The sequence below is a fragment of the Aotus nancymaae genome, unplaced genomic scaffold, assembly GCF_030222135.1.
Source record: "Aotus nancymaae isolate 86718 unplaced genomic scaffold, 86718_ANA_hifiasm-v0.15.2.pri h1tg000041l, whole genome shotgun sequence".
NCBI classification, from domain to species: domain Eukaryota; kingdom Metazoa; phylum Chordata; class Mammalia; order Primates; family Aotidae; genus Aotus; species Aotus nancymaae.
Genome location: NW_026988455.1, coordinates 31,561,216 through 31,580,211, shown reverse-complemented (window position 1 = coordinate 31,580,211; position 18,996 = coordinate 31,561,216). Strand labels below are relative to the sequence as shown.

Below are 18,996 nucleotides of genomic sequence, written 5' to 3'. Positions count from 1 at the left end.
CAATTTTTCTACGGAAGTAATTGTTCTCTTTTCTGGCTCCTGCCTTCTGTCTAAAGGTCTGTGTATTTCCTGGAAATTGTGGAGCAGATCTTTTAGGAGCATCAGAATGATCTCTTATGGATCCATTATCAACTAACTTTTGACTACCAGCTCTTGTTATCAATCCATGTGCCTACATTCCCTTGGGACTCCTTCCTGAATGCTCATACTCATGTTAGAAAAAAAAGCATCTTTCAAATTCATTAGCAGGAGTGAAGAGAGCAAAAGCAATTTATCCACTTTTCAAATTGGCCTGGATGTGAGTTCAAACTGAGAAATTATCATTTTAGATCAGTTTTTCAAGAAGATTTGAATAACATTATTTATTATTAATATTAGTCATGCATCTAACAACTGGCTGTATATTTACCTCACATATACTGGCTGTATATGTGTGTCTGTATGTATCTATCTAGATCTATCTATCTATCTATATCTAATCTATCTATATATCTATATATATGTATCTTTTTTTTTTTTTGAGACAGAGTCTCACTCTATCACCCAGGCTGGAGTGCAGTGGTGTAATCTCGGCTCACTGCAACCTCCGTCTCCCAGGTTTGAGTGATTCTCGTCCCTCAGACTCCCAAGTAGCTGAGATTACAGGTGCGTGCCACTACACCTGGCTAATTTTATATTTTCAGTAGACATGGGTTTTCACCATGTTGGCCAGACTGGTCTTGAACTCCTGACCTCAGGTGATCCACCCGCCTCAGCCTTCCAACATGCTAGGATTACAGACATGAGCTACTGAGCCCAGGCGAGTAAACATATTTATTTATTCATTACCTGCTATATAGCAGATACCTGTCATGAAATACCTAAGGATGATCTGAAAATCTTGATTTTTAAGTTATTTTATATTTTGAATGTAAATTTCTGTAGTTTATGATGATTTTCTACACTTTTGATACAATATTCTCTGCTATGTCAAAACAATGTTAAGTTATAGCTGAAACTTTTTTTTGGACACCTGGCATCCAAATTCCCTTTCTGTTTCTAAAATAGGCCCTGTGATGTAATTTTTAGTAGAAACAAGGGCCCTACTTCCTTCTGTGTAAGTTGAAGGAAAGTTAACCTGGATTAGCAGATGGGTTCTCTCACCAAGGGTGTGACACCCTGAGGGAGTGACGTACAGTCCCGGGGATGGCTGACAATCACCCTGGTCGTGGCAGTCCCGTAAGTGTCTGTGGCATCAACCTAACCAGGCTGCTCCTGGGCTGGCCTTGGCTGTGTCTGCAACTGCCCAGCCTGTCTTGGTTCCTGCCTCTGTATGGAGCCTGCTTCCTGTTTTTTCACTGCGCTCTCTAAGTCCCTTCCAAGAACTTTCTCTTCTGCTTAGATTACCTGGAGGAGGTTTGTGCTGTTTGGCATCGAGAACTCTGATGGATTCAGAGGGTCACTGTGGAATAATAAAATAACCAACAAAAACATTTGATTTTCACTAACGTTTGTAGACTATAGGTATTATGCTGAATGCTTGAAATAAATGATGTTACTAAATCTTCAAAACTCCAGGGTGAGGCAGGCACATGGGTCTGTTGCTTCAAGAAGCACCTCAAGGCCTCCTGTTGTGTGAAGACTTTTCTGACCTTTTCTCCCTCTTGCAAGTAGACTTGATTCTTTTGTGTCTATTCTTTGTCCTATAAAGAAGGGAGAATGTATATACATATACACACTATATATACATAAAGACATATATATAGTATACATTATTTTGTCATATGTAACATTATCATATAAAGATAAATATAAAATGTAATATAAGTAATATATAATAGAATGGAATACATATTAAGTATAACTATTGTAGATATAAATTTTTTGTTTGGTTGTTTTTGAAATGGAGTCTCACTCTGTCATCCAGGTTGGAGTGCAGTGACACAATCTCTGCTCACTGCAAACTCCACCTCCTAGGTTCAAGCAATTCTCCTGCCTCAGCCTCCCGAGTAGCTGGGATTACAAGCATGCACCATGATGCCTGGCTAATTTTTGTGTTTTTAGTAGAGACGGGGTCTCACCATGTTGACGAGTCTGGTCTCAAAATCCTGGCCTCAAGCGATCTACCTGCCTTGACCTCCCAAAGTGCTGAGATTATAGGCATGAGCCACTGCGCCTGGCCTTGTAAATTTTATTTCCTTACCACTTATTAAGCTCTTCCTATGTGTCAGACACTGTGCTTAGTACTTTGCTCACACTATCTTATGCCACTCCCACTGGAAGTCTGTGAATTAGATTTATTATCTATTCTACAGAAGAGGAAATGAGAACAAGCAAGATTAAATAACTTCTTTCAAGATGTGTCTATAAACTGCAGTGTTGAGATTTGAAAATGCTTTGTTTTGTTTTGTTTTTAATTCCAATGCCTCTGCTCTTAACGCTCTACACACTGCCTGCATCTGTCATTGTGCTTCCATGGGTAATGCTTTCCTCCTGCACTGGACAGAGGCAGAGTCTACATTTTACTTGTCTTTTTCACTCCCTCTCAATTGTCCAGGAGGAAAGACAGATCTGTTACTTACAGCCACTTCACTCATTCCTCTGTCCACGGCAGACATTACTAGTCAATGATTATTTCACTTTGTCCCAGTAAGCCATCTTGAGAATTCACCTCCCATTGTTCTTCAAGAAGTCACTCCCAATTGATTACAGATCAATCCAGTTAGCTGTTCCTGGCCTAGAACAATGCCTCTCACACAAATGTGCTTAGTAAATTGGTAATGTGTTGCAAGTTTCTTCATTTTACAGATGAAGAAATAATGATTAGAGAATTAAATAATGAGCCATTTACCTGAAGATATTAGGGCCCACCTCATTGGGTTTTTGTGAGGATTAATTGAATCTGAGCATATAAAACCCTTCAAATGATGTCTTGGCACGAGTGTGTTAACTATTATTACTACTTCTCAAAACACACAGGTTGTATCCGGAATAAGTAAATCCATTGAGACAGAAAGTTTGTTGCTGGGTGCCAGGGGCTTGGTGGGGAGTGGGAGGGAGAATGGGAGTAACTGCTTACTAGGTGTGGTGTTTCGTTTTGGAACTAGATAGGTGGTTGTGCAACATTGTGACTATGGCAGTTGCAGTACAAAATGAATTGTATACTTCAAAATGGTTAATTTTGTGTTATGTGAATTCCACGTCAATTTTAAAAAGTCATAAATGTTGTAATGGACACCCTGGGAGTGAGTGCTGCCCTAAATTTGGCACCCTAGGTTCTTCAATCAACTTACTCCAGTCCCAGTCCTGGTAATGTAGTCAGAGGTCAGACCTAAGCCTTTGGTCCTCTAAATAAAGGACCCTTTTTCCTTTAATATGTTGCTTCAGAAGTCATGGGAAGTCCTTCCTCACTGGTGGATAATGGTGTTAAGTGTGTGTTGAGAATTGCAGTTGGAGGCCGGAAAACAAGTGAATTTTTAAAGTCCTTCATAGTTTACAAAGCCATTTAAGAGAACAATGGGTGGCAAACAATAGGAACTTACTGTACATTTAGTAACCTATCCAGTATGCGTAATAAACATGACTCGAGAGGAGGGCTTGGCCAGAAGGGAAGTCTTAAACATTCACAGACAGAAACTTCTCTTCCTGTACTTTGCGTCTCTCTTTACTGACTGCAAAGGAAACTCAAGACTTCAGAACCAGGTCTATAAAAAGCTGGGCAACACCAGTTCACCGCCCTGGTCTGCAAGCAGCAAGCTCCACCAAGCTTGCTGGGGCATTTATGGGGCTGATGACTGCCGCAGAGAAGGCTTAAAGAGAACTTAAGGTGCAGTGGGAAGCAACTGGCAGAGTCCTCGTGAAAACAAATAAAACCTCAGCTCGTCCACGGCTAATCTCTTTGCAGTTTGCTTTATTTATAACCGTGTAAATGTATTGTAGCAACAACCCAGTTTGTAAACACAGCCGCCTCAGTGCTCATTAATAAACAGGAAGATATTAATAAACAGCCACCTCTCATTTCAAGGCAACTTGACATACAGAATTTAGCTAAGAAACAAGGGTTGCAGAAGAAGGTTTTATTACATGCTGTTCCTTGTGTTTGTTTTAAAGGAATTTGGAGGTGGCCTCAACCCAATGTCTGGGTCCTTGCCAGAGTCAAAGTGGGAAGCCCAGAAGTCAGCCAGCCCCTGTCATCCAGGCTCTAAGGAACCAGTGAGCAGAGGAGAGGGCACAGGGTGACGTCCAGTGCTTATGAAACCTTAAAGATAGCTTAAAAACCTTTTCAGATTTATTTTCTTTCTTTTAGCATACAATTATGAACCTTCTCCCTCTGCCACTGGGGATATAAAAATAAATGGCACAGTTTCTGCCTCCAAAAGCTCAGTCTCATGAAGAAGATGGTCCCATAAACAGCAACTGTCATGCAGGTGATAAGGACCATTCTAAAGTTTGTGGACTAATTACTAGGTGAGCAGAGAAGAGGAGATGTTTGATTATGTTGGTCAGACTGGGGATGGGGGCGGTGTAGTATGGGGTAAGACTCGTGAGATTTTGAGAAAAGAGATGACTTTTAAGCTGGATCTTGACAGTAAGGGTTATGGAAGGTGTGCATTTGTCGGTGGGGTCAAGGAAGAAAGTTGTCCAGAGAACACAGAGCTCTGAGTTTCACTGAGTTTAGAGAGCCTTTCATGGTTGGAACGTGGGAACCAGTTGGAAGGGCAGGTTGGGGCAAGAATTTAATCGACCATATCTCATGTCCCTATTGCATCAGTGAGAAAAAACAAAGGAGTAGAACATTTAGGGGACCTACTTTGCTTCAAAAAATGAGAGTGCAAAGAGTCATGGAAAAATGGCATGGAGGAGATGATCTTCTGAGATGCTAAGAAGGACAAAGCTTGTTTTCCTTGGAGAATAGATGATCTTATAATAGCATGATTTTAGATGGGAGATGTCAGAAAACATACTACTGAAGGTCCATCACAGAAAAGTGTTGTTGAGGGCAGGACTTTAATGGTAGATGCCGAGTCGCTGGTGTGGGGTGAAACATCATACTACTGAAGGCCCGTCACAGAAAAACATTGTTGAGGGCAGGACTTTAATGGTAGATGCCGAGTCGCTGGTGTGGGGTGAAACATCATACTACTGAAGGCCCGTCACAGAAAAACATTGTTGAGGGCAGGACTTTAATGGTAGATGCCGAGTCGCTGGTGTGGGGTGAAACGGGTCCCCGGCTTCTGGCCTACATTTGTGGTCTTACATAGGATCGTGATTTCTTCGCTTTCCATTTTCAGCAATTTTGTTTTGAGGTTTTGTTTTGGTGACTATTTTCTATCATATATTTATCCATATTCACTTTACATTTCAGGCTAAGAATACATTTTCTACACCTTGCAGGCTGCTTTCATTGACCTGAGGTTAACTTTTCTTTCCTTGGGGAATATAGTTCCATTCCTGCCAAGGGACTCAATAGAAAAATCCTACAATTCTACTTTATTCTACAAATTCCTACCAGGTTCAAGTAATTTGAGTATTTCATATATCAATTAAAATTCTACTTTCCAGACTTCGGAAATTGAAATATATTATTTATTACTTTTTTTTTTTAAGAGACAGGATTTTATTCTGTCATCCAAGCTAAAGTGCAGTGGCAGGATCACAGCTCACTGCAGCCTCCAACTTCCAGGCTCAAGTAATCCTCCCACCTCAGCCTCCCAAGTAGCTGGGATCACAGGCTCACACCACGACCCTGGCTAATTTTTTTTATATTCTATTTTTTTGTTTTTGTAGATATGAGGTCTTCCTATATTGCACAGGTTGGTCTTGAACTCCTGGTCTCAAGTGAGCTCCCACCTACACCTCCCAAAGTGCTGAGATCACAGGTAGGAACCATCATGCCCAGATTGAAATATATGTGCTAAATAGTCACCATTTGCCAATTGAAATGAGCTGTTTCTCTCTCTCTCTTCTGTTCTGTGCCCAGTACCCCTGGACTTTCCTTGACTGCTGATGTCCAAGGCACTCTGAGGCAATCACTCCCTCCAGCCCCCAACCCACCCATCCCCACCCCACTGATCCCCCTAGACAAACCAACCAAAGATGGTGGGAGCCCCTAGTCTAAGCGTGCTAGGGCTCCTGCCGTCTTTGGTTGGTTTGCTAATTTCTTAAGAGCCCCACCCACCTTTGTAAACAGTCTCGTCGTTGAACTCTCCTTAATGGCTCTCTTTGAAAGCCTGGTTTCTTACAGATCCGACTGCTGCATTATTTAGGTGTACTCACAAAGTAGATTGAAATACGTATGTGATGCTTTGCATTTATATGGTAAGCTTATCAAATAAACTGAATTTAGTAGGGTACAATTAGGAAACTGCATTTTTCTTTACATAAAAAAATGTAATGTATTGCTTGATGACTTGTGATATAGAAATTTAAAATAGTAATGTAAAACTTGAAAAAATGTTCCCACAACTAATGTAAAAAGGACATTAATGTAAAATAATGTCCTTTTGGACTTTCCTTTCTCACTTCTAGAAAACAGCTTCATCAAAGTTTTGTGGGTTTTTTTCTTTTCCACCTCCTGGGTTCCAGTGATTCTTATGCCTCAGCCTCCCAAATAGCTGGAACTATAGGCACATGCCACTATACCTGGCTAATTTTTTTGTATTTTTAGTAGAGATGGGGTTTCACCATGTTGACCAGGCTGGTCTCAAATTCCTGACCTCAGGTGATCCGCCCGCCTTGGCCTCTCAAAGTGTTGGGATTACTGGCGTCAGTCACTAACCCAAAGCTTGGGTTCAGCAGTGGGAAGGATGGGCTATATCTGTTCTTTTACTATTTCTCTTCCTCTCCTCTTTCCCCTATATTCCAAAATCGTGGCTCTTGATAAATATCCAGTTTAAGAATAAGATACTAGCTTCTGACAAGCACCAGCACTCTATGAGTGATCCATTTAAACGCCTTTTTCACTTGGCTCAGGGTGAGTGAGACCGTCCATCTCTGATCTCTACATATAAATTCAACTTTGAAAATTTTCTTCCTAATGAATCTCTACTTTTCTTTTTTATAGGCTGCTGGAGAGAATTGCAACAGATAAATATGGCCCTTTCTTAGTAATTCCTGAGAGGGTTTGTCTCATGCCTCTGTAGGAGGACTCTGTCACCTGTGTCAACAGCTTTGAGATTTTAGCTAAACTTGTGAGAGATCAGAAAATGTCTAATCTTGCATCCTGTTATGTTTGCATATATATGAAAATGCATATTGAGAGAAGCAAACAGGACTATAAATGGAAGGAAGAAAGTGAGTAAAAGAAAAATTTATCAACAGAATTGAGCAAAAGAAAAATGAGGGAATGGAGAGGGAAAAAGAATGAGAAAGACTCCTAACTTAGATGTCTTGAAATTCTTCCTAATATCTTGCCTTGCATTAGTTGACTCTTAGTTTATGGTTGCCTTTGGTTGTTAAAGCATAATATTTTATTTGGAAAGAGTCTAATATAGTGAAATAAGTTATACTTTTAAAATGAAGAAAAAGGCATTTAGAAACACTGCACTAAATTGCTAAAATTATTTTAATTGTAGCAGACTTTGAAATTTTTCTTCTACTATCTGTTTCGGTTCCCTTGAGTGGCAACCATGATGTTAGGAGGAGCAGACCTCATCTTCAGATCCAGAAGAGGGACCTGATTTTCTAGATCACTTAGAATAATTCCATTTCCTTGTCATAGGGATTGATACAGATTTAAGTCAATCAGAAGATGGTACTTCCCTAGCTACAGAAGTATGATCAAAATCTATGGCCATATCACCCTGCACATGCCTGGTCTCAGAAGTTCACCAGGGTTGGGCCTGGGAAGTGCTTGGACGGGAGAAATAGGATCAGGGTAGTACAATCAAAGAGAAGCTTGGGGCTTTTGTATGGCGATCCTAAAAACTGGCCTTGGCGGTAGCTCTGTGTTGGATGTGAATGAGAAATCACCATCAATGCTGTTAGCAGTCATTTTATAAGGCCAGCCTGAGAACAAAGCCAACATTTAGAGGCAGGTGAAACTGAGAGGACTGCAGAAAAAATTGAGCCAGAGCCTGGACTAAACCATCCCTAGATCAAGCCATGAAAAGTCCTGTGGACTTTTTAGTTACAGGAGCCAGTAAATTCTTTTAATTGTTTAAGCCAGTTGAATAGCTTTTCTGTTACTTGCCACAGAAATAATCTCAATCGATAACTCCTTTCTTGTGCTTGAGTAATTTAGACTTAATTGAAACAAACAGGCCTCATTAAAAGAGGATACATTTATAGCTTCAGAATATCAAATACATTTATTGTTTTCCTTATATGCACATTGTAAAGGATCAAAATGAAAATCCCAAAAGCTAAACCTCACCGCCTCATTCACAAAGAATATGGGCTATGAAATTTTAAGAAAAGCAAACTGTTATAATTAAAGTTGTCTGAAGATAAAGAAAAAATTATGGATGAGCCAAAGCTGAAGCAGTTTGAAAGAGCAACAGCTATTTTGACAAACTTCTGCCAAGCTAGGCGGAATAGAAATGAAGAAAAATGGATACCAGTTTAAGATCTGAGATTTGCTAGTTACTTTCATGTATATTATCACATTGAATTCTTGCAATAATCCTTTGAGATTGCAATTGTCCCTTCCCCAACCCCACCACCATTTGTGGAAAGAGGCTCAGAGAGGAAAAGTAATTTTTTCAAGATCATATAGTTATTTAGTATTAGAGGCAGGATTTGAGCGCAGATTATGCTCTTTCTACAAACTTGCTGTTTCCTTACGGTATATAGCTGGAAACTATAGGGGTCCTTAATGCCAGCCGGGATTGGAACAACTTCGCTGAAACTGTCATCCCCTGGTTTCGGGTGCATTTAGCAGTTGCTCCATGTTCTGGAGGTGACTTACATTTCCGATCCTAAGCTTTAGCTATTTTGGATATTATTTAATTTACAGACAAGACTGGCCTGTTGCCTTGGGAATTGCAAATGCAAGGAAAGAATTGGACTCAGTAGTGTTTGCCTGCACATAACCTAACCAAACATAGGCTGCCTTATTCTGATGCAGTGCCTCCTTCTTGTTTTTCTAAAAAGATTCACTAACCCTCTGCCAATATGATAAGTGTTGGGGGAAATGAGTTTCTGAATTGTCATTCTAGGAATTGCCTTTTGCAGCTGAAACTTCACCACTTAGTTAAGCCCTCCCCTGCCATCTGCTCGGCTCCAAAACTGCTGCAAAGGTTGAGAGGAACTGCTAAAATTACAAAAAACCATATCTGTGATAGAAATTCCATGGCATGAAATCTTCTCATTTTTACATCTTATTGAACACTGGCTTCAGAGGACCATACTCTTAAGATCACCAAGGATACTATTGCAAGGTGTCAGGTCTTCAAAGGCAGTCCTTTCATCACTAGACGATTGTTCACATAAATTCTTCTGAGCCAACCTCATAGTCCATGCTTGCTCCTCCCACCCCCAGCTCTGGGACCAATCAAGTCTGAAAGAATCAGTTTTGACAGCTTACTATTACCTTAGTCTGTTGATACATATGAAAGTAACTTACACAGTGCTGAGCACACAGTAGGCATTGTTCCTCAGGTCTGATCAGTAGATCTTCCCTCATGTCTGTGAGCAAATTCATTGTCTTGTGCCCTTGTTCAAGAATCCACTTCATTATATTTTCTCTATGTCTTCAGTCTATAATCTGTAAGAACTGAAGTATTTTTTCCTGTTTTTTTTTTTTTGAGACAAAGTCTCACTCTGTCATCCAGGCTGGAGTACAGTGGTAGAATCTTGGCTCACTGTAACCTCCTCCTCTCAGGCTCAAGTGATTCGCCTGCCTGAGCCTCCTGAGTAGCTGGGATTACAGGTGTCCACCATCACACACAACTAATTTATGTATTTTTAGTAGAGACAGGATTTCACTATGTTGGCCAGGCTGGTCTTGAACTCCTGACCTCAGGTGATCCACCCACCTCAGACTCCCAAAATGCTGGGATTACAGGTGTGAACCATTGTGCCAGGCCAAGAACTAAAGTTTCTTTTATGATCAGTTCAGTTCATTTACAGGCCTGGCTAGGTCTTTCTTACTTGCTTCCATGTTTTTCTAATATGTACTCACTCAGTATGAGTGTCTATTAGATAATTTTTGCCAGTGTTAATGCTTATCAAGGAGATCCAAAGTGTCTTAGGTTATGTTTGCTAGAAGCAGATATTGTTCACTAGAAGCAGATACTGAGATGGGAATTCTTTTTTTTTTTTTTTTTTTAAGATGAAGTCTCTCTCTTGTCCTCCAGGCTGGAGTGCAATGGTGCAATCTTGGCTCACCGCAACCTCTGCCTCTCAAGTTCAAGTGATTCTCCTGCCTTAGCCTCTGAAGTAGCTGGGATTACAGGCACCTGCCACCACGCCTGGCTAATTTTTGTATTTTTAGTAGAGATGGGGTTTCACCATGTTGGCCAGGCTGGTCTCGAACTCCTGACCTCAGGTGATCCACCCGTCTTGGCCTCCCAAAGTGCAGGGATTACAGGCATGAGCCACTGCACCTGGCCAAGATGGGAATTCTTCGGCAAGTGAGGGAATGCTGCAAAGGTAGGAGGGAAACAGTATAAGGTAGGGGAAGAAGCAAGGCAATGATGTGATTTGATAGGGCACTATGGAGAGTGAATTGTACCCATACAGGTTGTTCTCCCATCAGCAAGGGTGCTGGGCTGTGATGCCCCTGTCATCACCAGTCATTGGCTATGGACCACTCCAAGAGCAAGGATGAATGGAAGCCCATGCAGACTCTCCAGCTTCTCCAGGCCAAGTGTATGAGCATGCGTATTAGTGAACACAGCTGTGTGATGTGCCTTTTAAGGGCTCCTTCCTGCATTAAACAATATATTAAAAATTAGGGTTGGTGGCTCACATCTGCAATCCCAGCACTTTGGGAGGTTGAGGCAGGGGAATCACCTGAGGTCAGGAGTTCAAGACCAGCCTGGCCAACATGGTGAAACCCCATGTCTACTAAAAATATAAAATTAGCCAAGTGTCGTGATGCATGCCTGTAATCCCAGCTACTCTCAGGAGGCTGAGGCAGGAGAATTGCTTGAACCTGGGAGGTGGAGGTTGCAGTGAGCTGAGATAGTGTAACTCCACTCCAGCCTGGGCAAGAAGAGTGAAACTCTATCTCAGACAAACAAAAAATTAGAATGGTGATGACCCCAACATGCCATCTGAATGCCTGTGCTGAAACCCAGGGGCTGTTTCTGAACTACTGCAGATAACAGCATTAAAATTAAATTTTATGACTGCATCGATATACATATGAATATAATCCAGGATGGATTATATTTATTTATTTATTTTTAGATTTTGAAAGAGATTAAAACATTTTCATGAGTTTCTAAAAGTATCATGGGACCTTGGCATTGCACCTACTGTGTGTAACAGGTAAACTGGCCCTGTTAGTGAAGGTGGAATCATGTGGAGAGCCAGCCCTGTGTAGTTCAGGGATGCTGGAGTGCCAGGTGTGCAGCTGGTTCTATGTCTGGTCTACGCTCCCATTTCCTACCTGCCTAATTCCAACTAACCCTATTACTTTTGTTTTCTAAAGTCCATGCTCTACTGAGACTGTACTGGGTTGAACAGTGTCTGCCCCCCCAAAATTTATGTCCTCTGGAACCTCAGGGTGTGTCTTATTTAGAAATAGGATCCTTGTAGATATAATTAGTTAAGTTTAGGTGAATGTTCTGAATTAAGATGAGCCTTAAATTAAATGGCTGGTGTCCTTGGAAGTGGAGAGAACACAGAGGGAGCGCAGAGTCACAGCCACTGATGATGGAGGCAGAGATTGGAGTGACACAGCCACAAGCCAAGGAAAGCCAAATTTCCCAGCAACTACCAGAAGCTAGAAGAAAGTCACGGAACAGTTTCTTCCTCAGAGCCTTCAGAGTGGGCATGGGCCTGCTGACATTTTGATGTTGGATTTCTAGCCTCCAGAATGATGAGATAAAAAATTTTGCTGTTTTAAGCCACCTAACTTGTGGAATTTTGATATGGCAGCCCTAAAAACTAATACACAGTATCTCCGCAAAATGTCTTATATGAATCTCAGGCCTCTCTGGCTTTGACTATCTGGGCACAGTTGGGCCCAGACTCCTAAACTCTTTGCCCATTACTTTCTAGAGCTTGCCGTCCACTTTCCAGCACAGATATTTAGTCCTGCAGTACTGAGGAGCAAGCAGAGAATTGTACAGGTCAGAGAAGTTGCCAAGGCAGCTTTCACCCTACCAGAGCAGCCCCCTTCCTTCCTTGCATCGCACTTACTGTCAGCAGTGCTGGATGTCAGAAGAAAATGGAACAATCTCTTCAAAGTTCCAAAGAAAATTATTTGCTTTTGAAGACAGCAAGAGGAGAGGAAGCGAGGTGCACTTGTTTAATATCTTTCTCTTATCCCCAATTCAGAAGGAATAGCCTAAATACCCTGTCCGTAAAACAAGTCTTTTCTAGTTTTCTAGCTATTTAACAACAGCAACAAAATTGGTTGAGAAATGCATGCAGATATGAAGATGATATGCTGCAGTATCTCATAGACTACGTGCTACTTGAGGAGAAGTACCATATCTTTATACTCGATGCTCAGCATCTAGTACAGTACCTGGAACATCAACATTTTCCAGTAAATGTTTGCTTAATGAATTTATCTGCTATTGCGTTGATCACCACGCTTATTTATCTCATGCGAGTCACTGGGCAGACGTCTGGTGCTACATACAGCACATGCACAAACCCTGAAGCTGCATCATTTGAATAGGATCTTGGTTTCTTTGGTGAGATGTATGAATGAATGTTATGTTCTCCAGGTAGTACCTCTTGGTTTGATCTTGAAAAGTCTTAACAAGTCCTCAAGATCAAATACTCTCCACTTATCTGTTGATACACTTGTCCTAAAGGACAAGTAACTAAAGATACAGCAATAATTCAGGAATATCAATACAAAGTCAAAATTTGACAAGGGATATTTTTTATAAGTGATTTAATGCACTTTGTTTCTAGTAAGTTTTTGGATATGAAAAGAGATTTTAACATTTACTGAGCACTTAGCATAAACTGGGACTATGCTAAGCACTATCTATGCAGCATGCCACTTAATCATCGTAACCAGCCTATGAATTTTTAAATTATCATTGCTTTATTGGTGAAAAAAACCTGAAATATAGATGGATTAATAAATATGCCCTTATGTGGCAAAGCTGGGATTCAAATGGTTGATTTCCTAATTGAAAAACGCTGTGCTGATGAAGCTGAAACTTTAGTGCACTGAAAATCATCTAAGGGAGTTTAACAAAAATGCAGATTGTTAGGTTTCACTCCTAGAGAATCAATGAGTCTAAGACGGGGTCAAGAATCTACATCTTTGACTATAACCCAGGGACTTGGATCAAGTGGTCCGTGAACCACACTTTGAAAAGCACTGTTCTGTACTAGGAGATGCCAAATACACAGTGTGAATTATTTTGTATCCAGCAATATTTTATTCAACACAAGTTTTGCCCTTGTGGATATCCAGCTGTTCCAGCACCATTTATTGTAATGACCGTTCTTCCTTCACTCCTTGTAGTTTCATTTTTGTCATAAATCAAGTGCCCATATGTACTCAAGTTCTAGACATGACTCTCCTATTTTATTCTCTCTATGTAATTCCTATCATCAACCATTGTAAACACACTTTGAGAAATTCTTCTGAGGATCAAAGGGCAAGAAACCTTGGAACACCCCATGAATCATTTTATGAGTGGGCATAATATCAGTAAAATTTAAGACAGTCATTTAAAAAGCAATGCCCAACATTTCCTAGAGTCTTCATTTAAATACGTCTGTATGATCTACCAAGCACAATTTCTGACGTTTGCAGAAATCTGTGTGTAGTTCAGTAACACCCAAGAATTACTCTTTTTCCCTCTCCATTTTCATTGCTTTCCTTCCCCAAAACCTCTTTTGCCAAATCAGTAGTACAACATTTTGGAAAACGAGTCCTCTTTTTACTAAGAGCACCTTATCTGGCATTCAAACGTCGTTAGGAAAGAAAGATAAAATATAGACTTATAGTATTTATCTCTCAGCTGTTCTACCTTTGAACAAATGTTTTACCTCCCGGCAATTTGCTGTTGCCTCAAATAGGGTGCCTGTTGTAAATGTAGCTTGATTCAGTTCGATTTACAAAAGAGAAACAAAACCCCAACACATTATACATATTTGCCCACAGGAAAAAGAAGCTTCTGTTTATATATGGTTTAATACCAGCAAAGTAATTTTGGTCAAGCAAGCTCTTAAAAACAACTTTTATTTTTATAATATTATATGAAACAAGTTGAAAAGATTGCATTTGTGATGAATTACAGGTGAGGAAACTGAGGCACAGAGCTGTGAAATTACTAATCTAATACCATGAAGGAAATTGTATAAACACCATGAAATTTCACTGCATTGCTTTTCAGTGAGTTTTGAGGTTGGAGGCAGTCACCCGCTGGAATCCCAGGGAGGGCAGAAGCTTTCCATTAGAAATGGCTCAGGTTTGCAATACCAAGTTTCCATTTATATCTGTAGTTGTGGATAGTCAAGCGGTGACCCAGCTGGTCCCAGGAAAGTGTGTGGGCTAAATGAAGGGTTGCTATTCGGATGATTACAGTATCACCACCTCCAATTCTGAACACTAATACCTCAATAGCACAGAACAGGACTTTTTGTTTTGTTTTATTCTTCAGCATAGGGAGTGTGATGGCCTCAGAATGAGCCATGTTATGTGGTATATACCATTTCTCCATTCTCTGTCAGTAAGAAGCCCAACAATTAAGTGTTGAAAGAATTTCAATTATTCTGTAGCCAACTGCCCAGTGTGTGGGACTTCAGTAGATGAGTTGATGATCAACTGGGAAGAAGTGAGTAGGTCTGAAGACTTAAGAAGTCACTCATAGCTACCACACTAATGGCAGAAGTGCATGAGTGTTCCTCTGCTCAGACAGCCTGGTTTCTCTACCTTTTTTTTTTTTTTTTGAGACAGAGTCTCACTACTCTGTTACCCAGTCTGAAGTGCAGTGGCATGATCTTGGCTCACTGCAAACTCCACTTCCTGGCCTTAAACAATCCACCCACCCCAGCCTCCCGAGTAGCTGGGATTACAGGCATGCACTATCATGCCCAGCTAATTTTTGTATTTTTAGTAGAGATGGAGTTTCACCATGTCATCCAGGCTGGTCTCAAACTCCTGGCCTCAAATGATCCACCCGCCTCGGTCTCCCAAGTGTTGGGATTACAGGCATCAGCCACTGTGCCCAGCTTCTCTACCTTTTGAGCATAATTAGCTGAAATTTTCCTCCAGTAGTGTGCATAATCATTTCAATGACCTGTACTTTTTCTGTGCTAGTCTAGTCATATTTTATTGTTATGTTGGAAATAAAGTGACCTTTATGTTAATGGTTGAAGTGGATGTTTTGGGGTAGCTATCATCCCTAACAAGGGAGTGGACAGTGCTGGGGAACAGGATGGTGAGTCATATCTGTAAGAGAAAAGGGAATTCCCTTTGAACATATTTCTCAAGCTTCCCTGATAACATGAATTAGCTGCGGTGTTGGTTAAACATACAGATTTCCAGGCTTTTCCTTTAAGGATGCTGATTCAGTAATATTGAGATATGTCCCTGGAATATGTATTTTTAACAACCATGTGATTTTTGTCATTAGAGAAGTGTGGGAAGCACTACTCTATGAAGTATGATTTTGAAAAAGTGGTCAGAGACTGGGAGTCCCTGATTCCCAAATATCCACCATCATTGCCTTGGAGTATTTCTCTCTTTCTTACCACTTTCTCAAACCTCTATTGTGTACCTCCCACTAATTACCATTCAGTCCCACCTGGTTGTCTTATTCTTACCTCAAATTTATTGTGTCCTCATCATTTCACCTCTGTTAACAAGTTCCTTTCCATTTCAAGTCATTCCCATTCTACACACCGAGTTACAGTGGTACCAAGTGATTTGCTATTCCACCCTATATCATGCTCTTCAAACCTTTTTATGTTTCCACATTGCAGTTTTTGCATAGACTGCCTTCTCTCACCATTCAGCCCATTGCACTACTGTTTTTTTTTCAAGAGTTCACACATCATTTCCTTAGGGAACGCTGGCTACCCATATGCAGAAAAATGAAACTGGACTCCTACCTATCACCATAGACAAAAATTAAGATGGATTAAAGACAAATGTAAGACCTGAAACTATAAAGATTCTAGAATAAAATCTAAGAAATCCCCTCTAGACATCAGCCTTGGCAAAGAATTTATGACCAAGTCCTCAAAAGCAATTGTAATAAAAATAAAAATTGACGTTTGAGACCTAATTAAACTAAAGAGCTTCTGCACAGAAAACAAAACAAAACAAAACAAAAACAACTATTAAAAGAGTAAATAGACAACCGACAGAATGGGAGAAAATTCTCAAACTTTGCATCTGATAAAGGACTAATATCCAGAATCTACAAGGAACTTAAATCAACACACAAAAAACCACAACTCTATTAAAAAGTAAGCAAAGGACATGGACAGATACTTCTTAAAAGAAGACATACAAACAGCCAAGAAAAATATGAAAAAATGCTCAGCATCACTAATTATCAGAGAGATGGAGATCAAAACCACAATGGGATACTTTCTCATGTCAGGCAGAATGGCTGTTACTAAAAAGTAAAAATGTGGCCGGGCGTGGTGGCTCACGCCTGCAATCCCAGCTACTCAGGAGGCTGAGGCAGGAGAATTGCCTGAACCCAGGAGGCGGAGGTTGTGGTGAGCCGAGATCGTGCCATTGCACTCCAGCCTGGGGAAGCAGAGCGAAACTCCGTCTCAAAAAAAAAAAAAAAAAAAAAAAGTGCAGCCTCAGGCCAGGCGCGGTGGCTCAAGCCTGTAATCCCAGCACTTTGGGAGGCCTAGGCGGGTGGATCAGGAGGTCGAGAGATCCAGACCATCCTGGTCAACACTGTGAAACCCCGTCTCTACTAATACAAAAAAATTAGCTGGGCATGGTGGCGCGTGCCTGTAATCCCAGCTACTCAGGAGGCTGAGGCAGAAGAATTGCCTCAGAAGAGATGGCAATCAAGACCCCTCTGCCTAACTCCTCCCTCTGCCTTGCCTTCACTCCTGCCACCCTCGCCAAACCCACCTCCAAATGGCAGCAGAGACATCAGCACCTGTTGGGTTCAGAAGAGCCTTTGAATCTCCCCTGGGGGTGCACAGCTGGGAAGTAAAAAGTGTTTGCTTGTTTGGTTGGTTTTGCTTTCTTGAAGGAAACCTTAAGATAACACCACTGCACTCAACGTCTCCCACCATGTCGGTGATTGGGAGATGAAAGGGAGCAACAGCACCACCCAGGGTGGAAAAGACAAATTAAGACTTGATTGAATGAGCGATCCCCTGCTGAGGCCCCCCAACTTGGACAGACCTCCTGACAACACAGAGACAATCCCACAATGGACAGGTGGGCTCTGCTGCTGCCTGTGCAGCAAACTTACTATTTCAAAGAAGGTCTGAAATCTTCACCTCCCACACACATCTCCCATGCAATAGTCCTCCCCTCCCTGCTTCATCGTGGAGGAAAAGTGTTAAAGTGTTGCAATTCAGTGACTCCTCCCCCTTCCTCCTTTATGTGGGCATTAGCTTCAGTCTGAAGACTGGCCTGAGTTAGCTAAATGAAACCTAGATGGTTAGATTTTCAGCTGTTGTGAGTGTGTGTTCCTTCACAAAGACACATTAAGAACCACAGAAAGAAATGCCCATGGCTGGGCATGGTGGCTCATGTCTGTAATCCCAGCACTTTGGGAGGCTGAGGTGGGCAGATCACCTGAGGTCGGGAGTTCGAGACCTGCCTGACCAACATGGAGAAACTCCATCTCTATTAAAAATACAAAATTAGCCAGGCATGGTGGCGCATGCCTGTAATCCCAGCTACTCAGGAGGCTGAGGCAGGAGAATCGCTTGAACCCAGGAGGCGGAGGTGGCAGTGAGCCGAGATCACGTCATTGCACTCCTGTCTGGGCAACAAGAGTGAAACTCTGTCTCAAAAAAAAAAAAAAAAAAAAAGCCCTGAGAGAAACCAAATTCACTTATGGGTTTGCTCTCCTGTACTTTGGCAGAAAATACCATGCCCACGCAAAGACAGTAGCTTCACTGAAGGTTGCACAAGTTAGGCTAATTTTTCAGTGTGTCATTGAGTTAGTAGAGTGAGGATTATTTATCTTTTAATCAGTAAAAATACTTTTTGCTGAATATGAAAACCAATGAAAGTGTTTTATGACCTGAATTGTATTCAGATCTGTTTATTGTTTTTCATTGTTTTTAAGACTTTAATCAAAGACTTCATAGCACATGGACTGAGTCCAGTGGATTTGTTTTGCAAATGGGCTTTCACGTGTGTTAACTGTGACTTCTGGTAGAGAAAACCAGAGCTAGACAGTAGATAGAGCGTTAAGAACAGATTTCATTCAGTAACTATTGCAATCAGGAAAAAGAGACTTCAGTGTAGAACTGAGCTCATTCGCAAATAAGACAAGGCGGGTTAGGGACTGATATAGCCAAGGAGCCGGCTTAAAGGGTGGGGAGAGATTGGTGGATGGAAAATTACTAAAAGGAGACATCAAGGATAAGGGGAGATTCTTGGTGCAGGCAGGGCAGAGTGATCAGATATTGAAGGTAGGAGATGAGAAGTTTGATCAGATATGGAGGGATCTGATATCAAAGGTGTGAGATTCTCTTTAAACTAACTTAACCGGATTCTTGCTAAAACTGAGCAATGCAGGCCAACAAAAATGTAGACTGAAGCCCAAGGTTGAGCCATGTTGAGAAGAGGGCTTAGAGCAGCCTGATTAGAGCTGGATCAAGGAGAGAGTTTTTGTCATATTCACCACCCAGAATGTACAGGGCAGATGTATACCGTTCCCCTGAAAGCAGTCCTCTGAGGAGGCCCCACTAACGCTGGCATCGCATAAA

At 41.2% G+C, this 18,996-nt stretch overlaps 1 non-coding gene and 1 pseudogene across 1 annotated transcript; both read left to right on the top strand.

Moving 5' to 3' along the window:
- The first annotated feature begins 1,185 nt into the window (after nt 1-1,185).
- Nucleotides 1,186-18,996, top strand: part of LOC105725240 (spermatogenesis-associated protein 31D1-like) — a 42,707-nt pseudogene continuing 24,896 nt past the window's right edge.
- On the top strand, nt 11,172-11,239 carry LOC135268715 (small nucleolar RNA SNORD95). The gene has a single exon (XR_010337079.1). It is a non-coding gene; the product is annotated as a small nucleolar RNA SNORD95 (small nucleolar RNA).